The sequence below is a fragment of the Calidris pugnax genome, unplaced genomic scaffold, assembly GCF_001431845.1.
Source record: "Calidris pugnax isolate Ruff unplaced genomic scaffold, ASM143184v1 scaffold36, whole genome shotgun sequence".
Lineage (NCBI taxonomy): Eukaryota > Metazoa > Chordata > Aves > Charadriiformes > Scolopacidae > Calidris > Calidris pugnax.
This window is the reverse complement of record NW_015090825.1, coordinates 3,114,530-3,134,606: the sequence shown is the minus strand read 5'-3', so window position 1 is coordinate 3,134,606 and position 20,077 is coordinate 3,114,530. Positions and strand designations below refer to the sequence as shown.

The following is a 20,077-nucleotide window of genomic DNA, read 5'->3' as shown; positions in this document are numbered from 1 at the left end:
CCCCCCCCCCCCACCCCCGAGAAGGGCAGAGCCGCCCGGAGGTGGCCACTCACCTCAGGAAAGCGTCCTCCCGGGGCGGGCAGGGAGGGAAGGAGGGAGAGAGCCAGCACCGGCGGCATCACCGGTGGAGGTGAAACCTAGGGGGTGCGTGGGGCAGACCCCATGCCTTCCTCCTCCTCCTCCTCCTCCTCCTCCTGCGGGGCTCGCCGAGGAGAGGCAGCTGCTGCCGGCACTGGTTGTCCCCCCCCCACCGCTCCCTTGGGGGAGGGATGAGAGGGAGGGACGGGGAGAGGGGGGGATTAGCGGGGCAGGTGCGGGGCTCTTCGTGTCCGTGTTGTGTTTTCCCCCCCCCCCCCCCCCCCCCCCCCCCCCCCGTTACCAGTGCGGCGGGGATTAAGTGTACTTTCAGTTTTAAGAGCATTACATTAATAAACAGCGCTTCGGCGATTTTTTTTTTAAATTACTCTGGGAGCACTCAGCGGCCCGTTAAGAAGCAATCCTCCCCGGGGACGGGTTTTAATCGGCGGGATGGGGAGCCCCCAGCGCCGCGTCCTCCGGTGCCTCCGCCCCGGTTTGCTTGCCCGCCCGCCGGCCCTCGGGGGGGCCCCGCACAGCCCCCGCCGAAACTCTGCGGGCTCCGGACCCCCTTCCGAAAACGCCTTGTTAAGAGAGTTGCCGGGCCGGGGGGGGGGCGGGCTGTCTGTCCGTCCGTCCGACCGACCGTCCGTCCGTCCGTCCCGGCGGCTCGCGGGGGAGGGAGGAGGAAGAGGAGGAGGGTGGGTGAGGGCACCGGCACGGTATCTCCTTGGAGTCAGCGTGACGCAAGCGCCAGCCTGAGGCTTATCGGTAACGGCGGAAGAGTTGCGAGTCCCTACGTCTCGCTAGGAATTAAAATAACCCCGGCCAGACAGGGTCTGCCCGCCCCAGCGGGAGTTCTGCCCCCTCCAAGACAAAGCCTGAAGCAACTCAGGGAAAGGGAGAGGAAGAGGAGGACGTACACTGATTTACGGGCTCAGTTTTCTAAAGCTTCCCCATCTCCCCCTCCTTCCTCCCTGCGCCGCAGCTCCGTGGTCCAACAGGTGGTTGGTGACCTCAGAGAAGGAGACCGTCTCCGAGCCAATGTCTGTAAATGATGTCTCTCATATGATCTCAAATTATAATAAAAACTCTTTTTCCATTTACATTTTAATGTGTAAATCGTGCAAAGCAGGGAGCTCCACAGACACAGTTGCAAGAGCGATGACTCATGCCCACCACATGTACATTATTTACTGTTTGGGGATGGAGCTATGAAGCTATGTTTAAATTAGGCCGCTTGATAACATAATCGGGATGTTCTAAACTGCTTCCCTATGCTTATGACCTGGAGTAAAGCATCACTTCTTAAACCTCGTCTCTCTCTCCCTCGTGCCTTAATTCATACATAGTCTTGTGTGAAACTGCATGTTTTGAATATTCAAGCAGGTGTTGCACACGGAAAGGACCGATTGCAGATGTACTTCTCACATCAGGCAAGAATATAAACTACGGCTTTCTTCACGTTAGCAAATTTAGGCAGTTGTTCAAAAACTGTGGAGTGGAAGGATTTCAAAGAGAAAGCAGGGTCCCCCGTCAGCTTGTGCCGATTTCTCAGAGTAGGATGTCTCATTACACAGCCACGTAAAACTAGGCTGCACTGTCCCATTGGGACTAATTCTGCTACAGAAAACCAAATAAAACTCCTTATGACTAGGTGGGCTGCTGTTATTTTTTCAGAGAATAATCGCAGAGCACAGGAATGGTGGGCTACCAGTTCATTTGTTTTCTTCTTGCAATTCAGTAGTTTTGCTGATTTCTGAACTTCACTAACCCCTGGAAGGACAAGGGCAATAAGCTGTTCTATTCCCTATTTTTCCTTTTTTCTTTTTTTTTTTCTTTTTAAGCCGACGGTATCGAGGAAGCTCTTCCCACATGGACACAAAGACTCAAAGCTGTTCATGTGAGGGGCTCGGGCTTCAGTCACTCCTTTTATTTTTCTGGGCTTCTCTTTCTATGAGAGTGACACACTCTCACCCCCATCCATCTCTCATTGTTGTGAGGGACCACAGGAAAAGTTATGGCCAGAGTCTCCTTTAAATAAGCCACAAATGATTCTGCATTACTCATGTCTGTTTCCTGAGGAGCAGACGTTTTCGAGTGGGTATATGTGTGAGGGGAGAGAGCAGGAGGGAGGGTGTTTATTTTTTTTAGACCCTTTTTGGAGGAGATAAAGAAATGCTAGACTTTCACTGGTTCGATCTCTCAATTGGCTTTTGGTCAGATCCCAAACCCACAGGGCTGAAATACAACAAACAGTAATAGGAAATGCAAATTAGGACAAGAAATGAAAATTAAATCCTGATCAGTGATTCTGCCATCCCATGCTAATGCCAGATGCAGCAACCAAATGCTTGTGTCCCAACTGCCTCATCATCATCTGCTTGATGTTGTATGGCTCTTTTGCAGTAAATATAAAATAAAATAAAACCAATTTTATATTTTGGGTAGTTGGTAGACTCTTCCTATTTTTTTAAAAAGCTGCAAGTCGTCCTGCTCTAGCACTCCTGTCTCATATAATAAAAGCTGTTTAACATCATTATTTCTATCACTGTATAAACTCCAAGGACGTATCTTGGTATGGCGAGTGACACTGAACAGAAGACAAGTGATTGATTTATCTGTCACTCCTGCATAAACCAGTCCCAGTATTAGGACCAGTTTTGCTGAGTATGGCAGCGTTTCTGGTTTAAGCCTATGCTACTTCAAAGTTTTAATTCTGAAGTTCTATATAAAAATACAAAAGACGGTTAGAATCCAGGCAGTGATTGCTTGTGCAATTGTGGTATAAAGAAGCCTTGAATGGGAACCTCATTTGGGCCTCGGGATGATACCACAGTAAATAATATAATCATGAAAAATAGAATAGAGCCGCTTTTCAATGATTCCTCATTTCCCTCTGAAGTTACAGGAAAGAGCTGTTTTGGAGTTCACAGCATCTGAGTAGCTAATTTACTATTTTAGCCGCTTAACGGGCCAGCTCTGCTGGCTCACATAACTAACTTTGCTCACACGGAAAGCCCCACTGATCTCCGTAAGGACAAGATCACACCCTCGGCTCTACAGCACAGAACTCTCTGCCGAAGCAGCCGTGTCAGAGGCCAAATGCTGTAACAATTTGCACGCATGAGTTATGCATAAAGATAAGCATATGTGTAAGCCTTTGTGGGACTGACCCCAAATTTCTCAGGTTTTCATCACTACGGACTGTACGTTGCCAAAGCCAACAAGGCTGTATTGTTCCTTCCTCGGAATTCCGTGCGCTTTCACCCTCTGTCTAACTGCTAACATACACACAGCTTTTTTCCATGTCAAGAAATCTTAATAGCGCATTGTAAGTGCAGAAATACAGCGTATGTCAGTATCAGATTCCTTTTCGAAATGGCAAATTCACCTTTCTTAGTATCTGACGTAGTTTTCATTGGACTGTTACGATCAATGCAACGCTTCCACATAGTATGTGGAAAAGAGAGTGGTTTCAAGTATTGCTTCAGCCATCTTTCATAACTCATCTTTAAACAGTATCTAAGGGGAACTTGCATGGATTACTTTTTTTTTGTTGGTTTGTTTGGGGTTTTTTTTGTGAGGAACTTGCATGCTTACAATGCACACCCAAGGCATTAGGTCCTTCCAGATGAGAAGTGTTGACATCTGTAGTGAATTAACAATCAAAGTGCTGACTGCAGACAGGGCAGTCCAAACTCAGGTGGTTTGGACGCAGCCCTGACTACCACACGGTCCTGAAAGATTGCCAAAGATGCTTTTCAGACCTAAATGTCAAGGAAATGATTCAGGGACAGGCCTTACTGTTGCTGTCCAGGCTGTATATGTATATATATATACACCTATGTATCATTTGCAAGAAGAAACTGATATTTAAAAAGTGGTTGAGAACCAAGAACACTGGTGTATCCTTCTGTAGACATTACTGGAGCCATGACTTTGGAAAGGACTAGCTACAGCATAAGGGTTTTGCTATTGTTTTAATTAGCTGGGGTTTCCAAGAAGAAAAAAAACACAGGTAAAACAGTAGGTAATTCTAGTAGGGTAAGGACATCTAGCTGTGTCATTTACACACACATATAGATGCACGTACACAAATAATTCACTTTCAAGCCCCCATCTAGGGAAGCAGAACGGATCACAACATCACATAGTGCAGATGCCTCTGCCGTGGTAGCTTGTGCCGATAAATCCACCTCGGAACACACACAAATGTGTGGGCTTGGCATTAATCCTGTTATCAAGGAGGGAAGGACATTCACTCCTCCTCCCACAGAGCAGCCTACTGTGAATTCAGGATGCTCTCTCCTCCATCAGATTGCCAAGCAAGTCAGGCTGCAGCACCTCTCTCCCACTCACAGGCACCCCAGCCAGCTGCTGCTCAGAAGGGAAAGACAGGAGGGAAACTATTTTATTTTATTTTTTTTTTTGTAAGCAAATCAAAAATACTGGTTACTTCTTTGTGTAGACAGTGGGTTTTGCTAGAATACCTGACATTTAAAACCCATTAACACTTGTCATAGAAATATTACGCAATGGGTGGATTATCCCTCAGTAGCTCAGTGAGGCCAGCGCCAGCCTTTCTCTCTCTTCTATCTTTTAGACGCTTTTTACTCCTTCACTTTCTACTGATTACCTAGGAGAAAATGTATGGTTTCCATTGTTCCCAAAAAGTTAAGAGATCTGTGCTTTTACACGGTGTTACAATGGACTTGTAAAGCAGAAGGTGGAGAGCTGGAGCAGCATTCCTGTCTGACATTAAAAGAAAAGGTATCTTTATACTTCTCTGTAAGGGCACCATTTTTCCAGAGACAACCCACCCTTCTGAATTATTGCACACATGGCAGAGAAGGTACTAGTTCCAAGAGAGTTGGAGTCGGATGGGACTGTATAGCTTTGTGTTGATGGAGAGAGGAGGGAAGAAGTGGAAAGAAACAAAGAGGATTTGGCTCTACAAAATCCAACTAGGTCTTTGTGGCCACAGCGTCCAGCCAAACCCTCCAGTTATGAAAAAAGAGATGCAGCTAGATGCAGTATTTGGACTTGGATGTGGAATCCTTAATAAGAAAAAAAAAAAAAAAAAAGATGGAAGAACAATTGAAATGTAAGTAGACTTATGCGAAACAAATGGGAAGTGTGAAGAGAAAATAGAGCAAATGCTGGGACAAGTTTTATATTCTCCACAATTTACGGTTTAAATTATTGTACAATGCATATCAGCTAATAGTTTTTCCACAAGTTTCATTTTGTCACTGTTCACTTTCTGTCAGCAATTATTACACAGAGTTGGATCGTTGAACAGTGGCTACATTTCATTCCAAATATGGCTACACTTAAGGGGTGGGATTGTTATTGCTGAATTGTGTCTTTCACAATTTTTAAAGGAGTCCGAGATCCTTGACATGGAAAGAGCTACACAGATGTGCAATGACTATATTTTATTGGGAAATACTAAGCCAATGCAGGGAGGATGGCAAATAGGGTGGGTTTTCTTGCAGTTACAGAACAAAATTCTTGGTAATTGACATATTCTTTTCAAGGCTTTTGAATCTCTGGGTACCCTTGACAAGTGGAACATGTTTTAGTTTAGCTATCCGTAACATAAACACAAAAATATCTGGTCTCCCAGATGTACTGTGGGACATATTGTTTGTAAAGTATTTTAAGGTTCTCCAAATGAGAAGGAATTTGTATTGTTGTATTTTGCTTACTATAAACCAGTGGGAGCTCTTCTACAGCTGATTCAATCACTGCATGCTCACTTTATGGGGTGTGGAGGGTGGTACACGCAAGGCACATGGGACTGACTCACGTTCGTGTTTCTTAGATGGCATAACTGGCCTTTGAAGAATAGATTGTTTAGAATTTTGCTGGGAATATAGGTTAGCTTTGGATTCACCGGTCTCTTTCAGTCCTCTTACAGCTCTAGGACTTTTAAGGATATGGTGCAATGAGGGAGAAAAGGCAGGCTGCTTTCCTTTGAGTCAGAAAAGGTTTTATTTTGATGGGTGCAGAAAATGAGATTTTGCCCTAATCTCCTGTGTAATTCATTCACGTAATCTCTTTGGAGGCACATCATATTAATCCTTGTTATTACAGAGAGAACCTAAAATGCTGAAAGTGTCAAAACATGCTGCTCAACAGAAGAGGCCAAGATGTTGGATCTTCCTACTCTTTATACCGTAATAAAGATTTACATCATTTATGTCTTAGCACTTCACTAGAAATATTCCCTGAAGTTAGTATTCAGAAGGAAAAAAAAAAAAAAAAAAAAAAAAAAAGAGAAAGTATTTGAATGAGAAACAGGCAGTGCAACATTGAGCCATGCCAGCAAAGGGATTTTTCTACTGTGTGGTAATGAACTGCAAACGCTGGGTGAAAGGGTTTTTAATGTGAGCTGAACCCAGAGACTGAAGCAGACTTTGTAGACTTGCTTATGGTTTCCTATACATTCAATCTCCACGGAATCTGTTGGTGCAAAGCAGACACAGAGAGAAAATAAACTATAAAACCATCATGTAAATAGGTTTCTTTTGCAGAATTCCGTGTTCTCAGGTTTTAGATTGCCATCCTTGAGCTAGGATTTGCGTACAATAAATATGCCTTTACTATTTATGGGCATGGTTCATAATCAAAATCCCCTGTATACTAATAAACGATTACATCCAGAACAGCAGTCCATCCTCCTGGTTAGGATTTCTTACTGAAGGACTGCAAAAGGAAAATTTTAGCTCCACTGCAGAATTCTTCTCCTGCCTGAAATGGAAACTGGGATGGTCACTTTCCCTGTGATGGCATGCTTCTCCCTCAGTGCACGGCTTTATCCTCCCTTCTGTACTTAACTTACTGCAACCGTTCCCAGAAATGTGTGATGGGCCAGCGTACCAAACTGCACCAGTGCCTTTACCAGGGCCTGGGTATTTTCTAGAAATTCCCATGAGCTCATACAGCATGTTCATTTCTCTGCTGTGCACTGCATTACACCCTCCTCAGTATTTCCTCCTTTGCAAACCTTTGCAAAAACGGACACACCAACCACAGGCAGTTTGGAGGACAGTTACTTAGGTGTCCTTCTAAATCCACCAACCACAGGCAGTTTGGAGGACAGTTATTTAGGTGTCCTTCTAAATCATCTGTCCCCGTAGCCTTAAAATTATTTAAGCATGAGAGTAAACCAGCTACGTATCCTTGAGGATCTGGGTCACAGATGTATTAGAAAATGTTATCTTCACTTTGAAGTACAACTTCAATACAAATGGGCTTGCTTCATGCTGCTCCTTCCCTTCTTGCTTATTTATACCAGACACCTTTTTGTTAGTGAAAGAAGCAGAAATAGGTTACTTTGTATTTCAGTCCTTTGTATTTCCAGGCATTCTGGGGCCACTTTATTTTGAGGGAAAAAAAAAAATATATTTTCTGGGGTGGCACACCTACATTCAGACACCACATAGCACTGACAGAAAATGGAAGAAACCATTTTTAGTGATGGGCTGGTGGCCAAGCCCAGGGAGAAAGCAAGTAGAGGTGACCTAAGTACATTAGAAATTCCTGCTCTTTGTGAAAGCATAGGTTGAAACTCGTCCACTTCTGCCTGAGCTAGATAAATACAGCTCTGCGTGTCTTCCTACAGGAAGGGATTATAAGTGAGACTTCTAAAATGAAGGTCCTTTTCTGTTCAACACAAAGCTGGTAAGGTGATGCGGTTTTGCTGTCCCTTGCTAAATGATGGCTGCACATCAATGGTGTTTCGTGAGCAATGACTGATGGAGGTTTTTTCCAGGATGAAATACATTAAACAATATCAGTGTCTGTAAGTAGTAATTATTAGCCATTTGATGTTACACTATTAAGCTCCTATTTCCATAATTTTAATAAAAATAGATTGCCATTTCGTACGCTGCTTTTTTGGGAAATTTCAATTTATCTTGGCTAAAGCATTTCTTTTTTCTTCTCACAGAATAAGCTGTATTTTGCCAGAGAGCATATCAGTCAGTACTGAGTCATACTCAGGTTGCCTAACTCACTGAGAAATGCCCATTATGCCGAGTCGCTCACTGTGCAGGGAGGGCAATCTGAACTTCAGGGCAGTATGTGGTAGGGGAGAGGCTCAGATAGAGAGAAATGTTGGGTTTGGGGTTACTTTGGGGTTAGTGGAGAGCAGAGGTTGGAAAGATAAGGTGTTTCAGAGTGACAAAAGAGAAGTGGGTAAGAAGGGGCTGCAGAAGAAAAGGGAAGAAATATACAAATATAGGGAGAATCAAAGAAGGAGGAAGGGAAGCAACTCAACAAAGAAAGAACACACAAGGAACTGTAAGGGACAAAACAGAAACCAGTTCACTATAAGGATCTAAGGGCTTCTGTACAAAGTGTGTGCAGAATTAGGGGGCTGGAGGTCTTTAATGCCAACCATGGTGGTTGCTTCCTACCCAAATGCATGGTGGCGTTTTTATGTCAGGGTTTCTGGATCCCGTTGTGTTGAGTCTCATGCTAAAGCCCTTTCAAGGCAGCCAGGGAGTGCTACCAGCATGACTGGTCACGGCCACTGGAATTCTGGCCACGCTCTTGAGGCAAAAGCACATGCGAAGAAAAAGGTACAAATGAGTCAATAAGAAGAAGTCACAAATATTTTCAGAGCTATTTCTCACTTTTGAAGGCAAACGTTCAAAAATATATCATCCTCTTCCCTCCCACATGTCAAGGGCTTGTCTCAGCCTCCTGAGGACCAGAAATGAATGTGAGAGGAATTGTGGAGATCCAGGTGGAACATAATAGTAATATTTGTTTTAATTTTTGTCTTTACTGTACACAGTTCCTATAACTTTTTCTGACTCTTCTTAAATTTTTATAGTACTCCTGTATGCATTTAAAAGGATATTGTTTAATCAGCAGCTGTCAATGCTTTAATTATAATAGCAATATTTGCTCCACAAACCTATGTAGATCAGGTAAACTCACATTCTAATCCAGTATTTCCACATAACATTTATTTGCGCTATCTTTAAGAATCTAAGAGTTATTTAAACTCTCTCTGGTCTCCTCTGCAGAAGAATCACATTTGGCTGCATTTCTCCTGCAACTGAAGCCAGCCTGGCCGCCTTCTCTTGGGCTGTTCACAGCACAGTTAGAGATGGGAATTAGAACATAAGATTTTCTGGGAAACTGTATCTACTTGTTCATTTTTGCTGCACAATGGTAGGAAAAAAATTGCACATTATTTTGTGCTGTTTCCTTCATTGCCAAGACTTGCCCAGAGTTTGAATGGACTATGCAGAGCTGCTAACAGAAATACGGACTCACTTGAGAAGGCCCGCTGTGATTGGAATCAGCCAGTAAAGCCTGAGCAAAGGCCCTTTTGGATTTATTCAAGTGGCAAACACAAAGATAAGCATTAATAGCAGATTCTAATAAACCTTCATGTGACCAGAAACAATATCCAACTCTTGCAGCCTTTTAAGAACACGCAGTTGCGGCAAATCTTGCAGCCTTGACACCCAGAAAATTCCCACTAGAATTACCAGGAATTTGCCTGAACAAGGATTGAATGACTGCAGACTTGCAGTCCAGCCCTACAAGCCTTTTCTCATGACAGCGTCCAATTAAAATTAATGAAGTAACTTGTTCAGGATCACCCGGGGAAATGATGGGAGAGGCAGGAGGGGACCTCAGATTACATGAGTCACCGCCAAGTTCCTTGATGTTACGAAGTCAAAAATACTTAGAAAACAGAAATGCTGAAGAACAGTGAGAAATGCTAGCCATTAGCTAAAGTGGCTCCCAGTTACGAAGTCAAAAATACTTAGAAAACAGAAATGCTGAAGAACAGTCAGAAATGTTAGCCATTAGTTAAAGTGGCTCCCGGGCAATCTATCTGGGGTGATCAATTTGCATATATATCACTCTTGAGGTATAAAGTCTTGCTTTCTGGCAATATTTCTAACCTATCTCACATTTAATCAGGTATTATGATTAAAATGTGGGAGTTTCATATTTTGTAAAGGAAAAGAACGAAGTCTTAACATACCAGGTGGATTCGATCTCTGTTCTCTTCACCTACACCACACTTCAGCTGCCCCTTGACATTTCAGAGCAGCCCAGAGATGATGGTCTTTCACATTCAGCTGGATATGCCGGGTTTTGCCCCTTGCCCAGCTCAAAACAGTAAATTACATTATGCCCGTGACCAACCCTCCTCCTTTCTCTAGCTCACCCTCTACACTGGGTGCAGCTGAAGGGAGATGAGTCGTTGAGAAAGCAGCTATTAAATCAACTTATCATCACCTATGGTGTTAGAGTGGCATGAAGGGAACAGGGAAGATGTAAGGATTTGGCCTGCTATTTATAAAATTAACAAGTCTGCTTGCTTGTGTTGCAAAAGCCACATGGGAGTCACTAAAAACAGGAAGAGTTTCAGAAATCTAATTTGCTTTTCGTTGTGTATGCTGTTTGATTACCTTGTACATTTCTTTCTGCTTGCAATAAAAATAGTTACTTCCCAGTCGTTTTCATTTTAGGTCTCTCTCTAGCACTCACACACCAATATAACATTTGAATTGCAAATACTGTAAGAAATTTTTATTAAAGATAGTGACTTCCTCTGGAATAGCATGTATATATGCATCTATATCTTCCTAATGTTTTCAGCTGCTGTGAGGATTTATTCTGTCTGTCTTGTAGCAAGTGGCTTTTAACTAGTTCCGTGTCTCTAAGTGAGGAAGAAGGAAGGAGCAGTACATTTAATGTATCTTCTCAGAAAACTGTTCAGCCACAGCTTTTGAAAGAAACATCTGAGTATTGTGCAAGAACTTCAATGCGCAGAGAAAACTCTCCTTGACTAGACACTCAGTACCGCCTTGTCTAACTCCCATGCAATTTAAATTATTAAAGTGAATTCAAGAGGAAGATCCTATAACGAAATTGCATCTTCTTCTATTTTTCCAGCTGCTTCCCCCTCTCCCACATTACCTAACACAAAATGAGTTTCTTGCTTGCTGTGGTCCATTATACTCCAAAAGGAACAAGAAAGGGTGTCTGAACGAAAAATATATAACATGTCAACGCATGTCTACAAACACCATGATTGTGCCATCCAAATCCCCGAGCCCCAGAATGCAATCTATTTTCTCCAGTATGCTAGCTGCTCATGGAAACAGTATAAGAGGAATTAAAAAACCCACCTCCCTAACATGCAGGAGAACAAACTCACACAGGCCATTGATAAAGGTAAAATAGGTAAGTCCCCCGTGGGACAAGCACTTCTCCTAAGCTTCTTCCATGCAGAACGTGAAGCATTTTCCCATTAGTGGGGACACTGTTAACCTTTTCTGAAAAGGAACGAAGGCCACATTGGATTTTCACTCCCTTGAGCTGAAGTTGCAGAAGTCTGCTTGGCTGTGCCAGTGCGAAAAAACCCCACAGGGCCCCCTGATCATAACGAAACACCATGTTACAGAAATAAGACCTAACAGTTCTAGCTTTCTGCTCAGCTTTATGACCAGCATTTCAAAACAACTTATATTTGCTGCTCAGTATATATTATTTCTTTTGGAAGCCTGTGTATGCTTATTAGACTTTTGTAGCAGAAACAGTTGTTAAGGTAATACAGCAGCAATAGCAGCAATAGAGTAGTGATTTGCGTTTATCTTTCACGGAAGTCAGTTGGGGCTGCATAAAGATGGCATAAACTTAGGACCTTTCTCACTTTTGTAAGGTCGGCAATTATGGTGGCACTGCCTGTGACATGACCAGGCAGCAAAACCATCTAAAGCCATGTAACTCACAGGCCAATTTCATGCAGAAGAATACCATTAAACTGAGGGTGTGCGAAGATCCCAAACTAACCTTCTCTGTTCTGCGTTCCTCCTTCACCTTTTGCTACTATCAGTTTGTCTCCGGTTTCAGTGAAGTCACTTATGACATACATCAACATAAATAAGATTAGAAGGCAGCCCCTTGATTTCTCTCCATCTCTATATTTTCCCTATTTGATGAAGAAAGAGGGTCCACCTTTCTTCTTCTTTAAGTAAGTTGGTAGAACGTTGTTGATTTAGGTACTTATGCTTGATGAGCTGTAAACAATCACTTAAGAGGGAAGAGGTCAAGAGTCCAGATTTTTGGTCTTTATGTGCCTAGATCCATGTGTCCAAGTGACACAACACAGCATAGATCATAGAATCATTGGTCTCAGTCAGTGCCTTGAGAAAGGACTTTCTAATTTCAAATCCAAAGGACTGTGCTCCTTCTAGTGAAATCCATGAGAATACTGGTTCAACAGGTGCAGGATGTAAGGCTTGAAGAGTCTGATTTTCAGATATTCTGGGCTCGAACTTTTCTCATTGGCCTCAGCTGAAACCGAGGAAGATAAATACTGGTCCTAAGATATCAGGTCACCAACACTTTGCCTGGGTCATCTGCAGTGATGGAAAGAGGATTTCCACCTGTTTACAGCTATCCCACAATGGCTAAAGAGAGGACAAGCACTGGGCTTATGTTCTACAGTAACATTCATGTTGGTGTTAGCTCATGTGTACTGGCTTACAAAGTGCACAACATTTTGCACTGTGAGATAGGCTGCCCTATATATTGAATAGCATCATCCACAGTGTAAAACAGCAGAAAACTAAACAGTAAGTTACTTTACCTGTTCTTTGAAATTGTTTACAATGACACACAAAATAAGAACTGGGGATTCAAGTGAACAGAATATGCTGCTGTCAACAAAGTCAATGCATGCAGCACATACCACACAGATAATTAACTCTGGCCACATTTAGGGAATATGGCATGACAATTCATGAAGCCAAACACAATTCCAAATGTCTTCAATTTCCTAACAAGTGTTGTTTTAGCAGTAGGATGCCCTGTTGCCCTACTGTCTTACTGCATTCGTAAACTGAAATCAATATTTTCAGTGTTATTTGCAGTCTAAATGATGATAGATGTTTTAATTTTGAAGTTGCTGTATTATATTGTGTCATTAATGGGATTTTTCCTCTCTCTGTCTTCCCTAAATGATGTCCCTATTTTCCCTTCAAGATAAGTCTCCTGGCTACATTTTCAACAATACCAGACAGAAGGAAGCTTCTATCGTTTATTAAGAAATGTGGTTTTAAGGTTAATTTCTTTCCCTTTTATAGCAGGTAGATATATAAAGCTGTTTCAGAGCTGCATCAATTGAAATACTACTTAGGTTTGGAAAGATACAATTACTAATGTAGAAACAGCAGGGAGACCTACAGGCTACACAAAATCATTATTTTTAATAAGTCATACTCATAGTTTAGTGAGCCTGGTGGTTTATCTCTAGGAGGAACTTACACCATGTACATCATCTACAGGCAAATCTTGTTGCTGATCTCACTCATTTTGCTCCTGTGATAACTTAAATAGGCATCACTACGAAAACTGAGATGTAAATTAAAGAAACAGCCATGACTGGTGTCGGGCCTTTCCTCCAGTAAAGAATACACACATTCTTCATAGTAAATTCAAGTTTGTAGTCACCTTGAGTATCTATGATAAAAAGCTGCTAAGGTGTCCAACTCCTTCCTTCATAAGAAAAATATTGCTTTTCCAAAATGTCATCTTAACTATAGTCTGGAAGAAAAATGATCTGTTCATTGGCAGACAAACATAAATCTCAATGTCAGTAAACGAAAAAAGAAGGGAGAGATGCGTTTTTAGTTGAGACCACAAGGTGAGCATGTGGTATTTAAAAAAACTTTCCATTTTCATTCTTCCATGTAAGACCGGTTAGGGAGAAGAAAGAAGTTGTTGGACTAGATTGGTGATGTTTCATTCTCAATGAATTGAACTTATCTTTCACTTACAGACACCAAACAATATGATTGACTTCATTCACTTGCATTTATGTAAGATGTATGTGCACAGGACCACAGGGTCTGGCCGAAACTGGATGACTTATACTGAGAGAATATCTTTGGCGTGTCATTGTCAGAGCACAGAGGAAGACACTACTTTAAGACATAGCCAATGAAGCCTTTGAGCTTGCCCAGGAAATAAGACACCAAAAAGATGCATTGGGAGAGTCGTCTCTCTGGCCGTGCTGCCTTCTCCTACATAACTTTTCTGTAGTTTCTGCTGACTGGCATTAAGTAATGTCTCCTGCCCTTGGGATCAATAAGAGCCCATTAAAATGTATGGGGGTATGTCTGGCAAGAGAAGGAGCTCGTTACTCGGTCAAAGCGAACCGAGCCTTTCAATTCTGATTGAATGGCAGTACTACTTGATACACTTAGGCACTGTCAAATAATTAGTGACTCAGAAAAAGAAATACTAAGTAATACAGGAATATGAAAATAAACTGCAATATGGTATTACCACGTTGTCCTTTATAAGGAACCTGACACCATATTAAATGAGAATCAAATTCATCCTTGATACTAAAAAAATGTTGAAAAAACCCCATTGAACTGTGAACATGGACAATAACACCTCCTAATACATTTTGAGACGCTGTTGTTTATTTGGGAAAGTTCACTCTGTTCTTGACATTTGCTCTTATATTCGTGGTAATAAAGCTCTGGAAATCTGCAGAGGCAGTTTGTTAGTAGTTTGGCTTCTAAAAAATCCAAGAACATCCAGCCAGCTAGATAGTCCAACCAACAACATATGCCAATTTCACTGCTTATTGCCTGTTTTAAGCCAGACCAGCTGAGTGTCTGCTACCTTACATTTTTACTGGGCTAAACTCAACTTCTTTTTTTTTTTCAGTAACACAGATTGTAAAAGACATAATTCTGAACTACTAAATATTCTGGCTGACCAGAACAGAAGTGTTATCTGTCATTCTTTAATCCTTTTTTAAAATTAAATTTTTTGGCAAATTTAAAATAATTTTGAAGGCAAAAACTAAAAAAATTTGTTTGAAAACATTTAATTGCAGCATATTTATATTTCTAACATTTTTCCCACTTTTAAACTATCAGTCAAACCAGTGAAGAATTGTGACTGTTGAACAAATACATTTTTGGTAAATAAATAATTAGTAAAATTTATGGGTCTGAGTTGCTCCACTCTAGACACTGTATGTCATAATTTTCTAAGATCATACTTTGGCATACTTGCAACTATTTGTGGAATACTGAGTGTGTATCTAACCTTGAATTATGTAACAGATTGACTGATGAATAATCACTAGTGTTTCCATAATTTCTACTGCAGTACAGCCTAACATCCCCCCTGATACTGGAATGCCATTGAGTTAAACTCTGGGCAAAGAAAGCTAATCTGCCCCTTCAGAATCAAGTGCTTAGAAAAGATCAGAGTAGAAGAAGAAAAAGCCAAAATCTGCTTTTTAAAAGTTTAGTGCTGAGACAAAGGCAGAGGGATTAATTTCTCTGAAGTTGTGAAAGAAATCTGTAGAGCAGATCAGAAACTGAACCAACATCTCCCAAGGCCCTCCTTGGTGCCTTGCTGCAAAACAATCCTTCCTGGAAAGAAAAGACAATCCACGCTTATTAGTTCATCATTTGCCAAGCTCCAAATGTGGTGAAGCTGATAGGCCAAGGATCCCCTCTGTCTCCATGAGCACGATGCCAATTGCTTGGATGCTGGTGCAGAACAGGGTGAGAGTTCTCAGTCTGAAGTGAACTGAGCGGTTTTCTCATTGTAATTTGCTATGTGTGTCAGTAGATTGTCCTTTGAGTCTAAGCAACAGATTAAGATCAGGCTGTGGTAGGTATTGTACTTTTCTCAAAAAGCTCATAGTTTAAGCATTACCGGTACCTCCAGTACCTGAAGTGCTGCTGATTGCAAATCAAATCAGGAGTGTATAGCCTTGACATAGGTAAGGCTTCATTATTTTTATAAATAACGACAAGCTCAGAGACATACGAGGATCTGAGTTTTAATATGCTGATGAAAGGTTCTGTGTTTATATTCCCATAAAAAGAAACCTCTTTGGAAGGTATTTACCATAACAAGTTATTCTTTTTTCCTATTCGGAATGTTATGTTCTGTGGGAGATTTCAGGTACTGATTTGCAATAAAATTTCTGGGAAGAAAGACACAAAGGGAGAAAAAATATTTTTAAAAGAAGAAATTACATGGAAATATGAGAGGAAGGAAAGCTGTTTTTCTTCTAACTGTCATGGAAATGAAATGGATATTGTTGTCTTTTAAAATATTTTTTTTCTAAAAGTAATCCAGATATTTATGAGAAAAGGAAAAATAAGAGAAGATTAGGAGGAAAAAAATGAGGGAAAGGAGATTTAGCTAAATTCTTACCGTTCATTTTAATTAACAAGAAAATCATCTAGTAAAATAATGGTCCTTGAATTCTGAATCCAAGGACTGTCCCTTCCCCCTCCCTGCCCTGGCAAAAAAAAATTATCTTAAATTGCTTTTGGCACAGATTGTGTACAAATAAATTTAAATTAGAACACGTTCTTTCTTAAACAAACCAACTTCTATTCTCTTTATTTATTATAATTAGTTAATGATAATGAGCTGACCCCTATCACATGCAGAGTCATACAGAGAGAGTGTGTTGAAAAGCTCTGTCAAGAAAGCAGATACTGTTCTGTTGGGCAGCATCTCACGCTTTATGCAAGAACTTACTTATGCAACAACTGTACCTCAGTAGCAAAACAAGACCTGCAGCAAGAGACACATTTCAGTCCAGCAAGAGCCTTTTTCCAGGAAGAAGCAGGAGACTGGTCCATTTAATTAATATTTAAGACCGCAGATCAATTTTGTTTCCTTTTTTTTTTTTTTTTTATGCTTTGGGGAAACTTTTTTACTTATTGAGGATTAAAAGGTTGATAACATCTTAGGCAAATGGACAGGAAAAGCCTTTCACTTTCCATGACTCTAGCAAAGACGGGTTGCTTTCCCATGGGAAGTTTCTCTGCATGATTGCAACAGAGCACTTAGGTTTCTAAAGAAGAGAAGGAAGTGGGTGAGACAGGAGCTTCAGAATAGCCAGGCTCTGAAAGAGTTTTCAACATCCTGTTCAGCTTCCAATAAAACCCCTGATTTTGATCATTCTAAAACATAGAAGTTTAACAATAAAATTGCCATTTTCATCTCACTGACCTCATTGCATGTTTGTCTGCTGTTATAGAAAATGTGTTTTAAGGGAAATGCTTGAAGAGCTAGCAGTGCTGGTGCTCACTGGTGCTCGATTCACCGTCCTGCAATAATCACTGGGTTTCAATCTGTATTTGAAATGGTAAGAGATTTCAAAGAAACTTTCTGGAATGTAGGAAGGCAGGTTGCATGCTTGAAACCATCACTGGAAGCATTTCCCAACAGTTGCACCACCATTTGTTTTGAACGAAGTAGATAAAAGTTGACTCTTCCTTGGGCAAAGTGCTAAACTAAATGACATCCGGAGGTCTTTTGCAGCTCTATTTTTTGTGATTTATGGTTAGTCTTTGCTGATGAGTCTTCCTTCTGGGAGCTGTACAAGAACATGTGTTTCCCTTGGTGTTCACACACAATTCCAAGACATGCTAAGAGGGGCTGGCATTACTCCAGGGCCACGGCTGAGCTGCCATCAGGCCTTCCAACTAAAACTGGGTAAAGCCGAGTCAACACTGGAATATAAAGCCTTTAGAGAACTTGCTGAGAAACAGTGGATGCGCTGAAAAATGACACAACTGCTGTCTTCAGCATGAGACAAAGCATGGTTCCAGCCACTTCCGATTATTGTTCAGGATATCATCATCCTGGCCATACTCAGAGTTGGCCAAACATTTCTTGCTCCCTAAGCTCCCTTTGTGATTTAATGCATAAAGAGACTGTCTACTCTTTCTGCCCCAGCTCTGTGCCCTGTATGTGACTGAGAACTGGCTGCTGGGAAGGAAGCTCCACAAACAGTTCTGGGGCAATCAGAACTGCTCCTGTTTTTTATGGCTTTCTAGAAGAGGATTTTTCTGTTGACAGGTTTGGGCTGTAACACACAACACCCTGTAGACATGCCTCAGCTGTCTCCAAACGAACTGACAAAGCGCCCAAGTGAAGTATCAGGCTAAGAAACCTACACTGATTGCAGTACAGGGACAGGTATCTGGTTATGCAATAACAGTTCAGGTTGAGATCTACTGATCTTGTCTTGGGGTCCACTGTTAAACTGAGGCTGTGCACCATTTCATTACAGGTTACTTCTGGGACGAAAAGTCACTACTACACATTAAAAAAGTTTATTTTGGAGGAACTGGAGTGGACCCTAACATGGTCTTCCCAGATAATTGTTCTAGTGTGAGCAGGAGTATTTATATGAAGAGCTGTGCCAGTTGGTGCTTTGTGACAATCTCAAGAGAAGAAATAAAGATGAGTCTCAGTGTATAAATCTGAGGATACTTGAACAGGAATGAGAATACTTGGAACATTCCAGACAAAAGAAACATAAAAGCATTACTAAGAAAAAACCCTTTTGGATAAACCACCTATGAAAACACTGCACAAAGTATATAAGAATCATCCCTTCATAAAATGAAAACCGAATTGAAAATCTTGAGAAACAGCATCTAACACTCATACTCTTTGTGTGGATATTGCTAAAACTGAGAACTCAAAACCACTCTTGCTCATCTAATGAAATTCTTGAGAAGAAAAGTAAAATTTGTAATAATGGTTTTTAGAGTTCTGCTGCTTGTTTGGTCTAAGCATATAGTAAATCCTTACATACTTCCAGAAGAAAAGCTACAGTAACTGTATGGTTACTCTGTGTGTATTACAACTAAGAATTGTTAAGTGCTCATTTTTAAGAATCACATTCCATTAGATTGTTAACAGGAAACCTCATTTATGCATCTGCTTTTTCTTTCCTAGGAAAATGCTAAATTAAGTTATCATGACAGCACTTTATTGTGTACAAAATTAGCTCTATTACTAAATCAGAAAAGAATTCCAATAGGAACAACTATAACAATAGTATGGCAAATAAAATCCTTATGGGTCCTTTTTCTTTTACATAGAAAATAAAGAATGATTAATCACATATTATAGCAGGACCTGTGTTGTTGGCTGAATACTACAAAAATCTTGATTTTACATGGTATTATGTATGCTCTATTCCACCTATTGAACTTGTTCTGTTTTATCCTGATAATGTTCTATGTATATGAAAACTATCTGGAAATGGATGACCCCAAGCATCTGTCTTGTATTTTTGTGTATTTTAGATTTTGATTTTATACTCATGACATGACAGCTGTGACATGGTTCCTGCAGATTAGAAGTTTGAAAGCACTGATGACTTTTCACAACACATGCACATCATAAATCTCTTAAGGATATAAGGTACAAGGATGTGAGTTCTGTTCCTACCTAACCTGAAGCCTTGAAAAGTTAGACACTTAGCTGATGCGCTTAAATTAGAAACAAGGTCATGTTAGGCTTCCCACAGAGTTAATTCATGCTTCCTGAGGGAGATGCAACCCACCTATGATATGAATCACCCACTGGAGGTGCCTAGCATTCTTCATTGACTGCAAAAGGACCCTCCAGTGACCTTGATCCAAATATAGCTTCTTTAGCTAGGTACTTGAAGTTAGTTTAAAGGAATCCAGGACTCTCTAGGTAGTCAGGTAAATTCAGATTAGAAAGGGAAAAAAGGCAAGATGAAATGGGAAAACATGCTGTGTTTAAAGAACCCAAGCACATTTGGTATTTGATGTTTTGATAAGAAAAAAACTACAACACCTTACAGAAGAACTTCTATCCCTCATCCTTTACGTCCCATTTTGGCCCCTGACCTTCCATCCCAGAAAAGAACCCAAGCCAAAAATAAACAGCCCATCTCCCACTCTGGTTAAGATGGTTACTCGCTCAGAAATGCAAGACGACCTGTCCCTGTCATGGATCAGATCAAAGGACTGTCTCTGCCAGTACCTACACTCCAACAATAGCCAGAAATACCTGTCTATAGGGGAGCACAAGTATTGGAGGAAAAATGATGTGACATGTTCCTGCAATATTCTTCCAATTTCTAATATTCTGTGGCTCAGGGGCATCCTTTGTAGTTAACAACCTT

General features: G+C 41.1%; 1 protein-coding gene across 2 annotated transcripts in view; it reads right to left on the bottom strand.

The window, feature by feature from the left end:
• KIAA1644 (KIAA1644 ortholog) overlaps positions 1 to 20,077 on the bottom strand; it is a 195,387-nt gene that overhangs the window by 84,903 nt on the left and 90,407 nt on the right. Inside the window, exon 1 of one of the 2 annotated variants that reach the window (XM_014940050.1) lies at positions 54 to 166. The exons of the other annotated variant lie outside the window; for it this stretch is intronic. The gene's annotated coding sequence lies outside the window, so the exon portion shown is untranslated. Of the gene's footprint in view, positions 1 to 53; positions 167 to 20,077 lie in introns of those variants that run through there. 2 annotated transcript variants of the gene reach the window in all.